This window comes from Fukomys damarensis, unplaced genomic scaffold, assembly GCF_012274545.1.
Source record: "Fukomys damarensis isolate Sample0158 unplaced genomic scaffold, DMR_v1.0_HiC HiC_scaffold_20, whole genome shotgun sequence".
Taxonomy (NCBI): domain Eukaryota; kingdom Metazoa; phylum Chordata; class Mammalia; order Rodentia; family Bathyergidae; genus Fukomys; species Fukomys damarensis.
The window spans coordinates 30,121,468-30,141,340 of NW_022900932.1; the positions used below are offsets into that span (position 1 = coordinate 30,121,468).

Here is a 19,873-nt window from a genome sequence, read left to right on the forward strand (position 1 = left end):
ATATATAATATAAAATGTTGAAAAAAAACATTGTAAATCTAAGGCTATTTAAACCATAACAATCCTTGGCTAGAAGAGACAATACCATGTCCAGCTTTAAATTGTACTGATTCTTCTGTGAACGCACTGTAAATCAGCAAAGCTTAAAGTTCTTTACTAACTGTCATATGACCAGACTCAAAGGCTATGTACCAATTCCTTCACTCTGTGGCTGAATCATTTCCTTGGGTAAACTACAGGGCCCAAAGTGAACAAAGGAGTTCATACCATTTCGTCAATGTCAAACAAGGTGAGTTCTTCAAAAATGATGCTCTCCACAATTTCCTATTCTAGCCAAAACTGCCAAATGATCTCCAAGGTAAACATCAGTTCAAGAGTTTAGTAACAGACACCATGTGAGCTAGGTCTAGCAGCCCTTTCCCTACCAGTCTGAAATCAGGAAGTATAGTCACTTATTGTTATGGATCTAGCAATGACACTGGCACCAATCTCCCCTCTTCAGTTGGAAGCACAATGTCCAGGGACATCAATTCCTCAAGTCTATGACCAAGTCAATGAGAGCAGAGCTTATATAATCTTACAGTATTTCTGGATCACATCTGTATTGTAGATAATAAAATCTCACAATAAATGCACTGGTCAGGCTATATTTGAACTACTATGCCCAGATATTGTTGCCACTATTTAAAATATGGCTTTGATCCTGCTACCTAAAGTGAACAGAATAGTAAGGAGTATGAGAACTAAGTCATATGATAAATAAGAAACCAAGTAAGGCAGGTATGGTGGCACACACACATAATCACAGAACTTTGAGAGGCTGAGAGGTAAGAGGATCACAAGTTTGAGGGCACTCTGGGCAATTTAGTGACACAGTGAGATCCTATCAAATTTTTTTTTTAATTTTTTAAAGAAAGAGAGCACTAGAAAAGTAGATCAGGGCAAAGGCCGTGGGTTCAATCCAGGAAGAAAAGAAGGAGAAGGAGGAGGGGAAAAGAGAGGAGAAGAAATAGAACCAAGTATCTTCAGTTTAAAAAAAACAAGGAATAGAAATGCAAAAACCATCTTCAAAGTAAGTATATACCTCTGATGGCAAAAACAAGGACAAATGCATGAAGAAAGATGGTACATCCAAACACTAATACTTTCAAAACCTAATGTACAAAGACTAATTTTGTTTTTGTTACTACTGTCAGTGGAAAAGGACTTTCCTGATGGAAAGTCAGACTCGTTAGGTTTTTATAAACCAAAAAAAAAGCCCATCTTTTAAAAATTGAAAACATTAATGAATCCATGGGCAATCTTAATCTACTTTAGTTATTATTATCTGCTTTTCTCCATAAAGTAAGAGTTGTTAATCCTGAATATAAAAGTAACAGCAGTTCAATGAAGGAAAGTACAGAAAAAAAAATAAAAATCATCCATAAATTTCACCACTAACACAGCCAGCATTATATATTTTAGCAAATATATAACAAAATTTAAGTCAAGCTATTCATATGCCTTTTGCCCTGTTTTGTATTAATATAGTCAATAAATTTCCATCATTAAATATTTACAAGTATTATCACTTAATATCTACAAAATGTGATTTTAATGCCTACATAGTAATCTAATATTGGGATACATAATATTTCAAACATTATCTTTGGTTTTGCTTTGTTTCATTTTGTTTTGTTTTTGGTAACAGGGATGGAACTCAGGTCCTTGCAACTGTGAGGCAGGATGCAGAACCACTGAGCTAAACCCGTGGCCCTTACACATTGTCTTTTGAGCACGTAAGATTTTCAATTTAATTTTAATCACTATAATACTGCCACAGTGAATGTCTTTATATATTCATCTTGAGACAAGTCTTTAATGACATGCTATATATGTATTAAGGCTGAATTTGTCCTATTCCTAAGACATAACGAAACTGAGTCACATGACAAGGAAAATGCAGTATGTATATACCACACACAGACTACCTAAATACAAATCGTCTGTGATTAAAACAAATGAACTTAATGTTTCATTAAATAGTTAATGTCACTATGTTCAAAATGTTTTTGAATTACATGAAAATATTTATATTTGCATATTACAGCTTATTACTACAGTATAAGTTTGGTTTATATGTATAATGTGCAAGTAGCTCTGAAATCTTATTTAACATAAGTAAGAACCTTTGTATCTCAAGATCTTTTGATTAAAGAAAATGCCGACAATTGTACGAATTAAGGTAGGTAGGGATTTCATCTATATGCAGAAAATATTTTACAAAATAATATATAAGCCTACTTAAACCAATACACGAGTCTTTTCATGCTCATTTACACAACAAATCAGTAATAAAGTTCTGCTTGTGACCCTTCTTTAAAAATCTACTTTTATTAATTCAATTTCATTGTCTACAAAATCCAAAGCTGTTTTCGAGAAATAATTTTAATAAATAATGACTAAATTTTCATGAGATATTAAGATCATTATCATTCACTTTAAAAAATCTAATATTATTTCTTGGCCTTTTGGCTAAGATCAAGTGTAAAAGATCATAGTAGCAATTAAGTTGTAACCACTACACTTTAAATTTTTTTTCAGTGATATTTCCTGCTTTCACGACTCTAGGAAGAATAAAATCAGAAATGTAGATTTCATAAGGCAGTTGCATAAACTGATAAAAAATAGAAGTCAAGAATACATTATTATACTGCAGGTCAATGCAGGTGTCTCCCTATTACCTATTGAAACAAATACTAAAATTAAAGTTTAAAAATGTCCTAACTTTATTTAAATCTATTTTGATATTTTGTGGGTAAGCACAAAGACTCAAAGACTCAAAAAGTACATTCATGTGCTATGATCAATTTAATTCACTTTTGAATAAATCAAAACTTACCTCTATTACTAGAGAAATTGGGTCCATTCAACATATACAATCTTATGGCCAGTGAAAAAAGCAGATGTAATTGTATCACTTCTGCCATCCACCAATAAAAAGATTCATATTGTCCCCATCTAAGACCATCATATAACATACTCAGTCTAAAGTTACAGAGGGAGCCAACTTTTCCTCACAGCAATTCTCCCAAAACAGCAACACCTCCTACTTTACAGTTTACCACCTACTTTACAGTTTCAAAATGCCAAAAGTAATGTGTTTCCCTAAAAAGTATGAGTCTGAGGATGATAAAAATATATTACATAAGCCTCCAAACAGTACCTTATTTGTTACTGTTAGCCCTTGTGACAAGGGATAGTTTATAGGTCACTTTCCAAATAATTATCCAATATATTTTGAGTGTAAAATACCTCTTCATTTAAAACATGTGCTATACAGTTTGAAAGAAAATTCTGTATGGAATCCTAAACCTGGCTTTCATCAGTTTAAATGCTGACTGGATTCTATCATCTTTGGCCATCAGATTGCAGATCTCTAAAGCCTTCTGCTTTGGTGAGTCACACTTGTAATACAATCACTGTACCCATCCCCACCTTATACACTGTGATACATTTTCCCTCTAAAATCTGATTATCATTTTCACAAGAGGAAAAAAAAATCAGAGGTGATTAAAAGGAAAAAGAACAGACAGTGAGTAAGCCATGAACAACTGCTGAAAACCTTCCCAAAAGTCTGAAAGATCATTTCCATCTGTTTCAATTAAACCGAGCTGCCATTAGAAGTAGACAAAGAATTAGAAAGAATACTGATAAAGTTGTAACTATTCCTATTTTTTAACTGCAAAGAGGGCCAAAAAATAAAAAGTACAATTATTGAAAAACTCTGTAAAGCTATGATACATACAAAAATAAATTGGGGAAGCGTGTAATGCAAACATCTTTTTTTTCTTTTATTGAGTTCATTGGTACATTTTAGGTATACAGTACAGTTACATTCATTATTGGGATCTTGTACCTTTACATGAAAGGTGGTCTTGGTTCTCATTTTTTCCCTTTGTCCCCTGCCCTCCTTTCCCAAACATCTTAATGTGCTGTCCCATCAACCAATAAGAGAATGTGAAAAAAATCACGTTAATATGCATTTTTAACATACATGAGTAAAGACTAAAGATGTAAACAGTTCTTTCAAAGTAACCTCTAAGAATAAAAGTTAATTTTTCTCTTTTTTCATGTCAATTACATGTTCATTTTATACAATGTAGATATGATTCATAATAAAAAACTAATTGGGTACAAATTATTACACTGTTAAACTCCACAGATCAAAGAAAGTATGAAACTGTGGATAAATAACATTTATAGTTTTAGTGAGATTTTCTAAAAATCATTTCCTTCATTCAAAGGTGATATAGGTTCAACTATGTCGCTCAAAAATTCTCATGCTAAAGTACTAACTCCTAGGACCTCAGAAATCTTACTGAAGATGTAATAAGTTGAGACCAAAGCAAAGTATGTGGTCCCTGATCCAATATGATTAGTGTTCTTATAAAAAGGGAGAAATCTGGAAACAGAGTTATACACATAGGGATAATACCATATGAAGATCTGAGTGATGCTTTTATAAGCCAAAGAACATCAATAATCACCAGTAAATCATCAGAAAATTGAACAGATTCAGGTAGAACCACCTCTCTTGACATCCTGACTTTGGACTTCCAGCCATCAGAACTTTTTTTTTTTTCTTGTGGTACCGGAGATCGTACTCGAGTCCTTGCGCTTGCGAGGCAGGCCACCGAACCGCTGAGCTAAATCCCCGGCCCTCAGCCATCAGAACTTTGAGACAATAAATTTCTCATGGTTAAGCCACCCAGTATGTGATGTGGCAGATCTAATAGACTAATACACAAAAAGTTTCTAAGTATACCACACAAAGATCAGTTATTTTCTCCAAGTATCTCAGCCTCCCCTTTCCTCCCTCTAACTATTGTAATTAGGATACTTAACTATACTTTCTCTAATGGAAGGTGAGAGAAAGTGGGCAGTAAGACCACAGCAGGTGACTCTTTAATATTCCCATTCTTTCTCACCAGCTCACATTTGGGTGTACTGAGGGCCCAGCTTCAACCATGAAGATAAGGTCCATGCTTCAAAAAACAGCAAAGTTGAGGCACAAAAAGTACCCGAGTCTAACTGGAAGCACAGGCCATAGTTATCACTAAGCTACAATACATTCCTTGAAATGTTACATGACAGTAAAACAAAAGACTCTATTTCTAATGCCACTATACTGTACTTTCTCTGCTATAGCAGCTTACTTAGCCTTTTACCCTAATTGTGTGTCTGACACATAAAGCATTCCAAACACACTTAGTAAAACATGGAGAAAACAGGAGACATCTCTGGAAGAAACAATAACTTTAATTTTTTGTGAAATAGTTGGTGTATAGAAAACTGAACAATTAGTATTATAGCTTCAAATTTAACATAATATATTTGACACTCTTATTATCTCCTAAACTCAAATTTAAACTCTTTATAGAAATATACCAGTGGGGCCTTCAAGCAGTGCAGACCAGTAAGAACCTGCGGAGCACATGGAGCTAGGCTGCTACCCCACCCCCAAGGCCTGGGGCATCCAAGCAGCACCAACCAGGGAGGACCAGTGGAGCCTCCCCAACCCCTGGCATCCTGGTTGTGCCAGTACCTGGATCCACACCACAGAGGCACAGGGGATCATAAAGGCCATTGTCCTGAGCTCCAGAAGTTACAGCAGAAGCGAACAACAGAAAGAGGGCCTCTCCTAGGCTCCTTGATGAAAAGTGAAGCCCACTGGAAAAGTAAAGAGAATCTCTGCAATAAAGGCACACTGGATCACTGCCGTTGGTAAGTTCGAAAGATCACTACCTCCCATGGGAACGTGGAGTATTCTCCAGGGAAGGGTAGCAGAACTATGCAAAGTTCAACTCAGCAGGAGGTCAGGGAGACCAACTTGGGCCTTGCAGGCAGAAATAACCCCGAATCTCAGAGGTCTGCTGCTTCCTTGCTTAGATTAATTGATTTGGATCTGCACACTGCTGCCCAGGTTGTTGTCTATTGTGACAGCAGAAATATACCCTGAAGGAGGTATGTCTCACTCACTCTCTCATTCTCCCACATTGTTGTTCATCTCCCTTTTGGTTCCTGTTCAGCCCTAATTCAGGCTTTTCTCTTCTTTTTCTTTTTTTCTCTTTTTCTTCCTCTCAATTGTCATTAGTTTCAAAGGAAAGAGAATACAATTTCTAGCTTCCCTATTGCTGTTAGGTTGTTCTATTCTTGTCTTCCTTCTTTCATTCTGTATTTTCCTCTTGTCTTCAACAGTTTCCTATAGTTTGTGTGATCATCCTGTGTCCTCTGGCCTCACTTCTAGCCTTTCCCTATTCTTCTATCTATCTATCCCTCTTTCTACAACTCCTTCTAAGTCCCCATCCTGAAGGGTAAAGTTGCTGTGTTGAAGAGTTTACTGACTATAACTATATTTAGGGCTGGTCCTCAATTTTGATTTAGTTCACATGGTTAAAAGTGATAGATTTAATAACTACTACAAACTGTCATTTTCTAAGCTGTGCTTGTTGCTATTGTGTTGCTGATTACATCATTTGGGCTAAGCTGTTGTGATTGATCTAATCAGTTGTCCTTCCTGGTATTATGAAAATGAGAGTGTATCACAGTCATTTCAGACTCAAAACCTAAAGAGCAGCTATATCTGGAAGATTGAAGTATTAACCCAGAAATTAAACCAAGAATGGTACCAATATAGACTTCCAGATCACCAAAGGAAAATTCGGGGGAAATAAGGTGGAAAAGTCTGACAATCAACCACCTGGACACCTTGAACTAAGAGCACAGGAAATAACAAAACAGATGAATGAGGCTCTACAAAAATTCGAAACAGGAATAATTCCCCAGATCACTACAGAAATGGAGAGCAGAATGAAAGACGTGATTGGATTCTAGAACAGAAACAGATTTAAAAAAAATAAATACATGAGTTCAGGTCCATGATAGAAGCCATGAATGCCCAAAGAAACATAGATGGGAATGGAATTAACATGACAAAAAGAAAAAATGGAAACAAAGTCTCTGTAGATAGGGAGGGGTGGAGGGGTTGAAGGGAGGGGGAAAAGCAGGGAAAGGGCGAAAAATAAGAACCAATATGGCTTATGTAAAGGTGAAAATTTCTAATGATGAATATCACTACATTGTATACCTTAAATGTACCAATAAAATTAATTAATTTTTTTAAAAAAAGAAAAAAGAAATGTAAACCATGAATGCCCAACATAAGAAAGAAATAGAATCCATGAAATATATTCAAACAGATATCCAGGAGATAAAAAAATTCTATTGAAAGTATACACAACAGACTGAGACAATCTGAAGACATAATATCAGTCATACAAGAAAGAATAGCAGTGAGTAACCATGAAAAGAGAGATCTCTTAAAAGTAGTAAGGGAACATGAGAAATCAATTCAACAGCTACTAGATGGCATAAAGAAGAATAATGTATGGCTGACAGGAGTCCATGAAAAAGCAGGAGAAAGTACAAATGACATAAAAAAATTATTCACAGAATTAATGACAGAAAACTTTCCAAACAGGGAAAGAATCTGACATACAGATAAGTGAGGCATACAGGACTCCAACTAGCCACGATCAAAAAACATCTGCACCTAGACATAATAATCAAGATCCTGGAAACCCAACAGAAGAACAAAATACTACAAGCACTTAGAGAAAAGAAAGAAATCACATGCAAAGGAAAGCCCATCAGAATCAGAGCAAACTTTTCAAAACAAACCCTCAAGCCAGGGAGAGCCTGCAGTGAGATATTTCAAGGCCTACAAGAAAACAACCTCCAATCTTGACCAATGTATTCTGCAAAACTCTTTCAAAATTGATGGGGAAGTAAGATACTTCCATAACAAAGAATACCTGAGAAACTTCATGAAACCCAAACCAGCAGTCCAATGCTAAACAATATCCTAGAAAAAGACAATGAAGATCACAACTTCAAGAGGCCCAACAGAGCACATCTATCAGGCAAAATAAAAGGAAACGGGAAAAATAAAGAAGAGCCAACAACAGGAAAATAAAATGACAAGTCAATACATGTCAGTTATAACCATCAATGTTAACAGCCTCAATTCACCAATCAAAAGAAAGAGATCAGCAGAAAGGATTTAAGAAGAAATATGCTGCATACAAGAAATGCACCTAGTTCAAAAAGAAATTCACAGACAGAAAGTAAAAGGATAGAAAACAGTTCTCCATATGAAAGGAACCCAGAAAAAAAGCAGGGGTAGCTATCTTATGGGAAAAGTAAATTTTAAACCAAAACTAATTAAGAGAGACAAGGTCACTACATCCTTGTAAAGGGGGCAATCCAAGAGGAAGACATGACAATCATAAATATATATGCACCAAATACTAATGCCCCCATCTATACAAAACAAATGTTAAGGGACAAAAAACACTAAATAAGCACTAATACAACTGTAGTGGGGGATTTAATTACCCCACTATCACAAATAGACAGATCATCTACACAAAACACCAACAACAAAATACTAGAACTGAACCAAACTTTTGAACAAATGGACTTAATAGACATCTATGGAGTGTTCCACCTCACAAAATCTGAATATACATTCTTTTCAGCTGCACACAAGTAATTCTCCAAAATAGACCACATACAAGCACAGAGAACATGTCTAAGTAAATACAAAGGAAGTGAAGTTATCTCCTATATATTATCATACCACAGAGCAGGAGATCAATAGCATAAGAAACTGCAAGAACTTTACAAACACATGGAAAATGAAAAACATTCTCCTGAACAAACAATGGGTCACGGAGGAAATCAAAGGAGAAATTAGACAGTTTTTACAAATAAATGAGAATGCCAACACAACATATATGAATCTATGGGACACAATAAAAGCAGTTCTATGAAGGAAATCCATAACAGTGGATGCCCACACTAGGAAAACAGAGTGAGCTCAGATAAACAATCTAATGCTCAATCTTAAGCTCCTAGAAAAAGAAGAACAAGACAACCTAAAGCTCATAAAAGGAAAGAAATTGCAAAGATCAGAGCAGAAATCAATGCAATGGAGACTAAGAGAATAATACACCAAAAAATTAACTAATCAAAGACTTGGTTTTCCAAAAGAATAAATAAAATTGATAAACACTGAGCCAACCTTATTTAAAAAAAAAAAAAAGATAAGAAAAGGCTCAAATCCATTCAATTCGGAATGTAAAGAGTAAAGTCGCAACAAATCCAGGAGAAATCCAGGGGATCATCAATACCTACTTCGAGAACCTGTACTCTAATAAAATTGAAAACACAGAAGAAATGGACAGATTTTTCTATACATATGAATTGCCAAGGATGAACAAAGAACTTAAAAAAATTAAACAGCCAAATTATAATCAGTGAAATTTAAAACATAATTAAAAATTTACCAACAAAGAAAAGCCCAGGTCCTGATGTCTTCACTGTGGAATTCTAAAAAAACATTTAGAAAAGATCTATTGTCAGTGCACTTCAAACTTTTCAATGCAATTCAAAGGGAAGCAATACTTCCAAATTAATTTCTGGAAGCAACTCTTACTTTGATTACCAAATCAGAGAAAGACCCAACCAAAAAAGAAAACTATAGGCTAATCTTGCAGGTTGGTATAGATGCAAAAATACTCAGTAAGATACTGGCAAAAAGAATACAGAGAGGTTCATCAAGAAGATCATATTCCCTGACCAAGTCAGACTGATCCCAGGGATGCAAGGATGTTTCAACATATGTAAATCTATAAATATAATACACTATATCAACAGTCAATGAAAAGAAAACATATCATCTCAATAGATGCAGAAAAAGCATTCAACAAATTTCAACACCCATTCAGGATAATAACCCTGCAAAAAATGAGAATAAATGGTCTTTTTCACAACTTGATAAAGGCTATCTATGAAAAAAAAGCCAACAGCAAATGTCATCCTAAATGGTCAAAAACTAAAAACCTTCACACTAAAATCAGGAACAAGACAAGGATGTCCAGTCACCACTCCTGTTCAATATAGTTTTGGAAACATTAGCCACAGCAATTAGACAAGAGAAAGAATTAAAAGCAATAAAGACAGGAAAGGAAAAAGTCATTATTTGCTGATGATATGATACTCTACATAGAAGATCCAAAAATCTCTGCCAAAAGACTTCTAAACTTAGTTAATAGATTCAGTACAGTAGCTGAATAAAAGGACAACACTCAAAAATCAATAGCCTTCTTGTATACAAATAACAGACTCACTGAGAGAGAAATTAGGGAAATAATTTCTTTTTTCATTCCAAAAAAAAAAAGAAATATCTAGGAATCCATCTGATGAAGGACACTACAGTACTCTGGAAAAAAAAAGAGATTAAACAAGATATAAGAAAATGGAAAGACATCCCTTGCTCCTGGGTAGGAAGAACAAACATAGTGAAAATGGCCATACTTCCAAAACTGCTACATAAATTCAATGCAATCTCAATTGAAATATATATTTCACAGAGTTATAGAAAACAATCCAAAAATTCATTTGAAACAAGAAAAGGCCTAGAATAGCAAAACCCATTCTAGACACAGCATGGTACTGGCAAAGAAACAGACCCAAGGATCAGTGGAATACATACGAAGATGCAGAAATGACTCCAGCCATCCTCAGCTACCTCATCTTTGACAAAGGAGCCAACCATCCTCACTGGAGAAAAGATACCCTCTTCAATAATCTGTGTTGGAAAAACTGGATTTCAACCTGCAAAAGATTAAAACTACACCCCTATCAAAAAAGAGGAAGGGGAAACAGGAGGGGTAAGGGAAAGGAAAGAAGGGAATGGAATTAATATGAGAAAATGAAAAATAATGGAAACAAAGTCTTTGTAGATAGGGATGGAGGAATGGGTTGAAAGGAAGGCAGGGGAATGGGGAAAAATAAGAACCAAGATGGATTACATAAAGGTGCAAATTTCGAACAATCAAGGTCATTATATTGTATATATTAAATATACCAATAAAATTAATAATAAAAAACCTGGACCCCTATCTTTCAACATGTACTAAACTAAGCATAAAGTTAATTAAAGATCTAAATATTGTATATATTAAATATACCAATAAAATTAATAATAAAAAACCTGGACCCCTATCTTTCAACATGTACTAAACTAAGCATAAAGTTAATTAAAGATCTAAATATTAAAACAAATACTAAACTTGCTGGAAGAGAAGTTAGGTAGAACTCTTAAAGATACGGGCATAGGAAAAGACTTTATGAACAAATCCTCAGTAGCACATGAACTAGCACAAAGAATCAACAATTGGGGTCTCATCTTTTTAAAAAGTTTCTGCACTGCCAGAGAAATCACAAGCAGAGCTAAGAGACAACACACAATGTGGGAAAAAAATTTTACCACCTAAAGGGTAGGGGAAAGGTAATAAGGGAAGAGAAAAAAAATGAGAAAATGAAAAAATGGAAATAAAGTATTTGTAAACAAGGAAGGGAGGAGGGGGTGAAGGGAAGGCAGGGACAAGGGGAAAAAAATGAGAACCAAGACCTGTCATGTAAAGGTACAAGATCCCAAAGATGAATGTAATGGTATTGTATACCTATAATGTACCAATAAACTCAATGAGAAATATACCACATACCACTCTTATTCTGAAAAATACATTTAAATTTTATTTTTTTCCTAATGTGAAAACTTAAATGAGAATAACTATTTGAATGTTGTATAATTCAAATAATGCGTCTATACTAATATTATTTTACATCTATGTTATGGTACCAAAACACAAGGTAACACAAAACCTTACATTCTTTCTCCCACCCCTACCTTAGGGAGAGCCACCATGAAGTAGGTAGAAGCCCTTCCAGATTTCAAAAATTGTTTTATAATGCTTAGGCTAAATGAACTTGACAGTCTGCTATAAAGAGGTTTTAATTTTTATTTGGTATACATACTCCATCGTCAAAGTAAAAAAAATCCCAATATTAAGCATACAGATACTTCAAAATATTTGCTTTATTCTGGGAGGAGAAAAATATTTCCTAAAAAGTTGCAGTGAGGATCAATGGAACTAATATCTTCTCAAAGATTTCTTGTGAAAGTTCCTGAGAGCCAACTCAATGCTTCTCCATTCCCTCACTCTGCTTCAGATGCACTGTATTTCTGTCTGATAAAAACACTGAAAATTACTCTTCTGAAATTTGAGGTGTCTGCCTTTTATGAAGTTACACATTTTTTACAGGATGAGTATCCAAATGCTATATGGACACCTATTCATCAAGAAGAAACTTTCTATTGAACCAAAGGAAAACATAAGGAGATAAAAATTAATCCCATGTTAGCTATTTGGAGATGCCATTCCGTGATTAAGAACAGAATCTAGCATTTTCAACAAGAGCTTGGGGGATGCTCACGTGTTCCTGAATTCAAACATGTGTCTCCACTTAAACTGCTGGAATGTATATATGGCTCCACAAAGGGTGATAAATATTAGCAAATCTTCTAAGAATGAAAACCCTTTGTGACTATATACATTGCATTTTTATTCAGCTTTTAAAGTGTCTGACTCACACAAAACTGAATAGTCTGCTTTTTACATCTGCGAGTTTAAAAAAAAAATGAAAAAAATCATTCCACAGATAGCATCTATTTGCACTTTCACAACCAGCCAGAAGCAAATCTATGATTCCCATCATTTGTCTTCTTTTGTCCTATCCTTGTTGGCAAGCCCATCCCAGGTAAATTCCCAGGTACTGAGTGTAACTTGGATACTAACCAATGTCCAATGACACCATGTCAGGGACTTTAACCACAGCTTCAGGTGCATGACTTATATAGCATAGTTAAAAAACTGGTGGTCTGGCCCATGCTATAAAGCAAAGCATTAGCATTGTCAATTATTTTAATTTAAATCCATTTAGGAAAGATCTCTGCATACAAAAAAACAAGTACAACACACAAGATAGCATGCTTCACCTAGCACTACAAATCCCTCACAAGTCATGAGCCCGCAAGTATCTGAAATGTAGTGTCACATGAATTCATCTACCTTGAGTTTTCCTATGTTCTGTGTCTTTGCATAGAATGTCTTTTCCCATCCACTCAAACTTTCTTCTTCACGTAGCTAACTTTTGTTTTCAAAGAGCTAAAAAAAACCCTTACTAATTTCCTAAAGGCCCAGGCAAATGGACCCTCTTTGGTCCCAAACTCTCCCTTTATGTGACTGTATAACCAGGCATCACATATTCCTTTAGGCAGGGACTACTCCTGGCTCATTTTTGTCTCTCCTGTGTGTAGCACATAGCAGGAAGTAAATGAGCATTTCTAAAATGAAGAAAAGGCAACGTAAATATCATCTCTGACAACATTTTCAAGCTCTCCTTAATTTCTTTGAAAGGAAATACAGAGGAACATTGAAGTCGATAAAAAAATAACAAAGAAAGGAGAAGAAGGAAAGAGAAAGACAAGATTTGTAAAAATCTGTAGGTCTGCACAGATATTTTTAAAAGATATGATGACCCTCTGTCTTAGTTACTTCCCCCACTACTGGGATGAAATACATGACGACTACAATGTAAGGAAGGGGAGACTTATTTTGGCCCACATTTAAGTCCATAGCTAGCTGGCTCCAAAGCAGGATGGCACAGCAGAGGGGCCTGGTGGAAGAGAGCTGCTCATGGCATGGGAGACAGGAACCAGACAGAGAAGAAAGGGGCCGGAGAAGGAGATATACCCCTCTGAGCCATGGCCCTAGTGATCTAAATATTCTCTATCCAGACCCCACCTCCCAACAGCAAGTGAGCTACACCACCCCATAATTCAATTACTTCCCAAAACCACTATCTATAACCACGTGAGACTTTTTAAAATCAAGGTATAAACCATAAAGGGCCAGGAATTGGCTCAGGGGTTCTGCTGCCTGCCTCTCAAGTGCAAGGGCCTGAGTTCGATCCCTGGTACAAAAAAGATATATACCATAAAATTCTTCCCTTGTTCTCCAAAACACTCATATATATCTTTTTGTTTTTCATTTTGTTTTTTGAATGAATCTATTATTTTTATTAGTATATTAATGCAGCACATAAATTACATTTATCACGGGGAGCTGGTATATGTACCCAACACATCTTAACTCTTTTCTCATTTTCTACCCATCCTTCCCTGCTCCTTTCATTCTTGGTCCCCTTCCCATTTTAAAAAGAGTTGTCTATTGCCTATTATCCATCTTTTATTTTGCTCTTTATTTATATTTTAGCTTACTCATATAAGAGAAAACATGTGACATTTAAGCTTGTGTGTCTGACTTATTTAACTTAAAATTATGTTTTCAAGATGCATCCAAAAAAAAAAATTTATCCACTTGGCTGGACATGGTGGCTCACAACTATAATCCCAACACTTTGGAGGCTGGGGTAGGAGGATCATTGTGAGTTTGCAGCCAGCCTGCCTGGGCTACAAAGTGAGTTCAAAATCAATCCGAACTACATAGAGAGACCCTGCCTCAAAAAAAAAAAACAAAAACAAAAACAACAACAAAAAACATTTATCCTATGAATGACTCAAATTTATCCTTCTTTATGGAAGAGTAGCATTCCATTGTACACAAATTTTATCTGTTCATCTGCTGATGGGCATATAAGCCATTTCCAAGATTTAGTTATTATAAATTATACTGCTATAAATGTAAGTATGCATGTATCACTGTAATATGCAAAATGCATTTAGTTCATCTCTAAGAGTTGTGAAAGTCCCAACAGTTCTAAGTTCAAGTCCAAAGTCTCCTCTGAGTCCAAACGCAAACTCTTAGCTTGAGTCCCTATAAAAATCAGAAAGAGGGGCTGGGGATTTAGCTCAGTAGTGTTGCCACCTGCTTCACAAGCACAAGGTTCTGAGTTTGATCCCTGGTACCAAAAAAACAATAAAAAAGAAAGTGACTTAACTCCTTCATCCAGACCCTGCTTTCCAAAAGCAAGCCAGCTAAACCACCCTCAAATCCAATCACCTCCCAAAGCTGCACCTATGATCACATAAGACTTTGGGGAAAAATCTAGATAATAATCCTACACCTTCCCAAGTGATTTTTAACCTCATCCACACTCACGGCTTCCCTTCCTGCAGTAACACTGTAGGCTATTCCTTCACACACGCTTCTGGATTCCTGCACAAGAAAACAAATACAGCAAATCCAGCTCAACAAAATGAAGGAGAATGTAAACTTGGGTCAATCTTTTGAAAGGGCAGTATCTTCCTTTGTACAAAACACTCATTTTAGGAAACAGAACCTCAGAAGTTCTTATAATCATTTTTAGATCCACTTCAGCTCCCATTTCCCTTTGCTACACATGACTGACCCCACTGCCCTCGCTGATGGTTACAAACTATAGGCGACAACAGGAACAGAATGGCCATAGTGAACAATTGTGGACAAGAAGGTCTCAAGGGCATCTTTTCCTTAATTAAAAAAATTGTATTACAGTAAAAGACACATTGCCATTAACCCCCTTGAAATGCTGTTCCTCACTTCAAACACACTTATCCCATCATTTTTGCTACTTTTTGAAGCAGTTCTGGACGTCTTCTTTCATGAATGTTTTTAGATGCACTGCCATACCTATCCTGATGTTCTGAATTCAAAACAATTCAGCTTTTATTGATTATACTTCCCTGTATGTCATCACGCCTGCCAGAAATTGAAAAGGCTATGAAGGATTCCTTTTTGCCTCCCAAGTCAGGCACTGTTTGGGAAAGAAGGAAATAGACAACAGCAGTAAAGCACATAATCAGGAAAAGTATTGTGCGGGTTTCTATGTAAGAAATTAATCTGAAAACCTCTCTGTTTGCAAACATTAGATTTGCCTTGGAAGGAATCTTCTTAGAATATACAGTACTATATAACATCCCTTCCTTTCCTTGCTTGACTATTTCCAGTTAAACCATTAAAACCTAATTTTCATATTCACAAGAAACTCTCAGAGACCTCTGGTGGTGTTGCTATTGAAACTGAGACATTTTCAAACTTACTCCCAACCAAGGCCACAGTAAAACACAACTTACCTTTTGAAAAAAGTCTTCCCCACTTCTGCCTTTTCCTTCAGCTGCAGCTGTAAATAAAAATGTATGCAATTAAAATAGTTCCTTTTCAACTGAGATATTGAAAGATTCAAGTATCAGGTATGAGAATATGAAGGTGAACAAGAGGGCTCACTTGCTCTTCCAAAGCTCAGCACCTCACCTGGAAAAAACCTGATTAAGAATAAAATACTAATTCTAATCAACTATACATCTTTATAGATTATGTAAAGACTCTGAAAGATGTATGATTCTCTAGTCCCACAAGGTGATAAAAAGGAACTCATTCTTTCATAGTGAAAGAACTATATGAATAAATACAATGATTAAAGTAATCAGCTACATTGCTCCATACGCTCCCCAGCTGTAAGCAATCTGATACAAGGCTGCCTTGTCAAAAGGTGACTCCTTCAACAGGTCAAGATTCAGAGTTAGTTCAGCTTTACTGCAATGTTAATCTGCATGAATTATAGTTGATATCCCATGCTATCTGATTCACTTTCATTCATATATATACAAAAAGAAAAAATGATGAGAATTAGATGATAATCATGGTAAAAATCATGGCCAACAATAAATTTCATGTTAGCTTAAAAGGTTATTATATATGAACATCATTTTTATATCTAAATAGTAGCCTAGAAATATAGAGAAAATCCAGTTTTATGCCTATGTTAAAAAAAAAACATTTTGACTGTACAGATTTATTCATCTGTGGAAAGGGAAAGATTTTAACTACAAGGAGAAAAGAGACAAAGAGTCAATAGCAACTTGCACACAATAGTTTCAGACTGCATCATCTCGAGGACAAATACCCAACAGGACTCTGACTGAGGTGCAGGGTGGAAAATAGTTAACTGGAGAAGCTACCTCTGGCAACAGCAAAGAAAGCAGAAGCAAGAATGCCTGGAAAATAAAGTCTTAATTCCAACACTTGACAAACAATACTGCAGTAGAGCAGTGTGCACATCTGTGTGTATGTGTTTTCACACTACTCGTTAAAATGATTAAATATCCAGAATTGTGGCAGATTAATCACTTAATTATATCTGTTGCTTTGTAAGTTTTGACAAATACCTACTATAAATCTGACATTATGTTAGGCAAACGATGTAAATCCACACAAATTCTCTCTGCCTTCAAAGAAATAACACATATTAAAATTCAAATTCTTTCTTTCACCAACTCAAATGTAATGTTAACTATTAGATTATTTTCTAATTGTACAGAAATGCATTTTCACCACACATTTTCATTTTTTAAAAAAAAGAGTACAGAGTATGTATTTCTGGGATTTCCAAAGGCAGTCTGAGGAAATCTATGAAAACAGAAGCCTAAATAAATAAAATAAAAATTTATATTCTAAAGTATGGTATGGCTGAATAATGGCCCAACAAAGATGCCCATATCCCAACATCTGGGACCTTTGAACTCATTACCCCCCAGGGATTCTGCAGATGTGATTTAAGGATCTCACAATGGAAAGATGGTCCCAAATTACCCAGATGGGCCCAATGTAATCATGTCCTTATAAAGCAGGAAAGTCAGAGACTAAGATAGTGAGATGTCAATGAAGGAATACGTAAAAATATATGTAAAAGGCACACGACAACAAAAGCAGAGATCAAAGAAGAGAGAGATTTGATGATGGAGGAAAGGAACTCTCAGGAGCCAAGGAATACAGGTGGCCTCCAGGGGCTGGAAAAGATAAAGAAATGCAATATCCCCTACAGCCTCTAAAGGCAGCATGACACTGCTATCACCCTGATTCGAGCCCAGCAAAACCCGGTTCAGCTTTCTGACCTCCAGAGCTCTATGATAATAAATTTACATTGTGTTTATCCATCAGGTTTGTGATAATTTGTTACAATAGCAAAAGAAAACTAAGACTTAATCTCAATACTTTAATTTTACTTTTTACACAAATTCCATACACTCTAAAATATAAATATGGACCATTTGAATCACACATTTCCATAAATAAATTATTCATTTTTTATAAACTATGATTAATCTCTAACTTGAAAATATATCAGTATTAAAGCTTGTAAAACATAAAATGAAAAGATGAACTTCTAAACAAACTGGCTAATGTGACTGACCTTCAATGGAGAGGCCACCTGGGCAAAATAAATCGTCAATGCCCAAATCTAATGACATAAAACCAAACAAGTGTCTTAAGGGACACAGCACTGACAATGTCTTCATCTGACATTAAAAGTAGTTAAAAGTTGTATTCAATGATACCTACAGTACTTGGCAATGGAAGTAGGAAAGGCATGAAGATGGGGGGAGTGCTAGTGACATGAAGGAATATTCCCTGAAATTTTTAGAATCAAAGGTATTTTCCAAGTTCCACCATGCAAACTACATGCATAATCACCCTTTTTATCACAGGAACTCCTTCACAACTTAGATTCATCAGTTTAAATTTAATGATATATTACACAAACTTCCCTCGGGATATTTATTTTGTTCATGACAAACTCATTAGGTCACAATTTCAAAATGTCCCTTCATTCTATGTCCCTCAAAATGTTGAAGAGACCTCAAAATGCCCCTTCCAATCCCTAAGTGAATAAAAAGGAGAAAGTTCCTTTGTTAGACCTAACCTGGAATTAACTGTGCTCCAGAGGGTGGGGGGGGGACACTAAAACTTAAACCGAAACCAACACTTTAGCATTTGAAACAACACTTATGATTTGAAAAAGAACAGAAGGCAGGGAACCAGAAATGGCATGTTGATCAACAACAAAAAGCTTTGACCTTTTAAAATTCTGTCTGTATACAGTAGTCCCCCCTTAACCCTTAGGGGTTCCAGGACGCCTAAAAGATGGCTGAAACTGCAGACACTACCAAACCCTATATATACTTTCTTACCTACACATACATACCTATGATAAAGTTTAATTTATAAACTAGGTATACTAAATATATATAAACAATAGTGCTTAATAAAATTATAACAATATATTTAATAAAAACATATTAATATCTTCTTATACTGGACTCATCCTTCTTTGTGTAATGAGGTAAGTAAGATATAATGCCTATTTGTCAAGATGTGCCTATGTGTCAAGATGAAATAAATGATGTAAGCATTGTACTGAAAGACTGACCACTGACCTGTTAACTAAAAAGGCTACTAAGTAATTAACAAGAGAGTAGCATATACCATGTGGATGCACTGGACAAAGACATGATTCATTCCCCAGGCAGGATGAAGTAGGACAGTGCTAGATCGCAACATATTACTCAGAAAAATCTGTAATTTAAAAATTATTATCGATTTCTAGAATTTTCCATGTAACATTTTCGGACCACAGCTTATCACAGGTAAGTGAAGCTGCAAATAAGGGAGGCCTACTACATAGAAGACCCACATCTAAGGCTGATTTTCCTTAAATTCTGATGTGCCTGTTTCTCAACTTCCCAAGTGCACTGGTAAAAGAGTTTTGTTGGGTTCTTGGTTAGATCACCATAGATGCCAATCTTGGTTAAATCACTGTCTCAGACACCAACGATGGTTAGGCCCACTCACTCAGTCATTAGCCTTTACTATAGAAAACATCCTTACTTCATTTTCAGGTCTCTGGGTCTTTTGAAGGACTTGTACTGAATCCAAGGAGGCAAAGCCATCAAAGCCATAAAAGCCAAGGGCAGGGGGAGGGGGGAAAAATAGGAACCAAGATACAATATACAAAGGTACAAGTTCCCAATGATGAATGTAAATGTATTGTATACCTATAATGTACCAATAAAAGAATTTAAGAATTTTTTAAAAAGGAAAATAAAAAAAATAAAAATAAAAAAGCCAAGCAGTAAGTGGCA

At 35.5% G+C, this 19,873-nt stretch overlaps 1 protein-coding gene across 5 annotated transcripts in view; it reads right to left on the bottom strand.

Annotated features, from left to right (window-relative positions):
- Bicc1 (BicC family RNA binding protein 1) overlaps positions 1-19,873 on the bottom strand; it is a 294,638-nt gene that overhangs the window by 174,598 nt on the left and 100,167 nt on the right. Inside the window, exon 2 of one of the 5 annotated variants that reach the window (XM_010603169.2) lies at positions 16,028-16,074. The exons of the other annotated variants lie outside the window; for them this stretch is intronic. The gene's annotated coding sequence lies outside the window, so the exon portion shown is untranslated. The remainder of the gene's footprint in view (positions 1-16,027; positions 16,075-19,873) is intronic. 5 annotated transcript variants of the gene reach the window in all.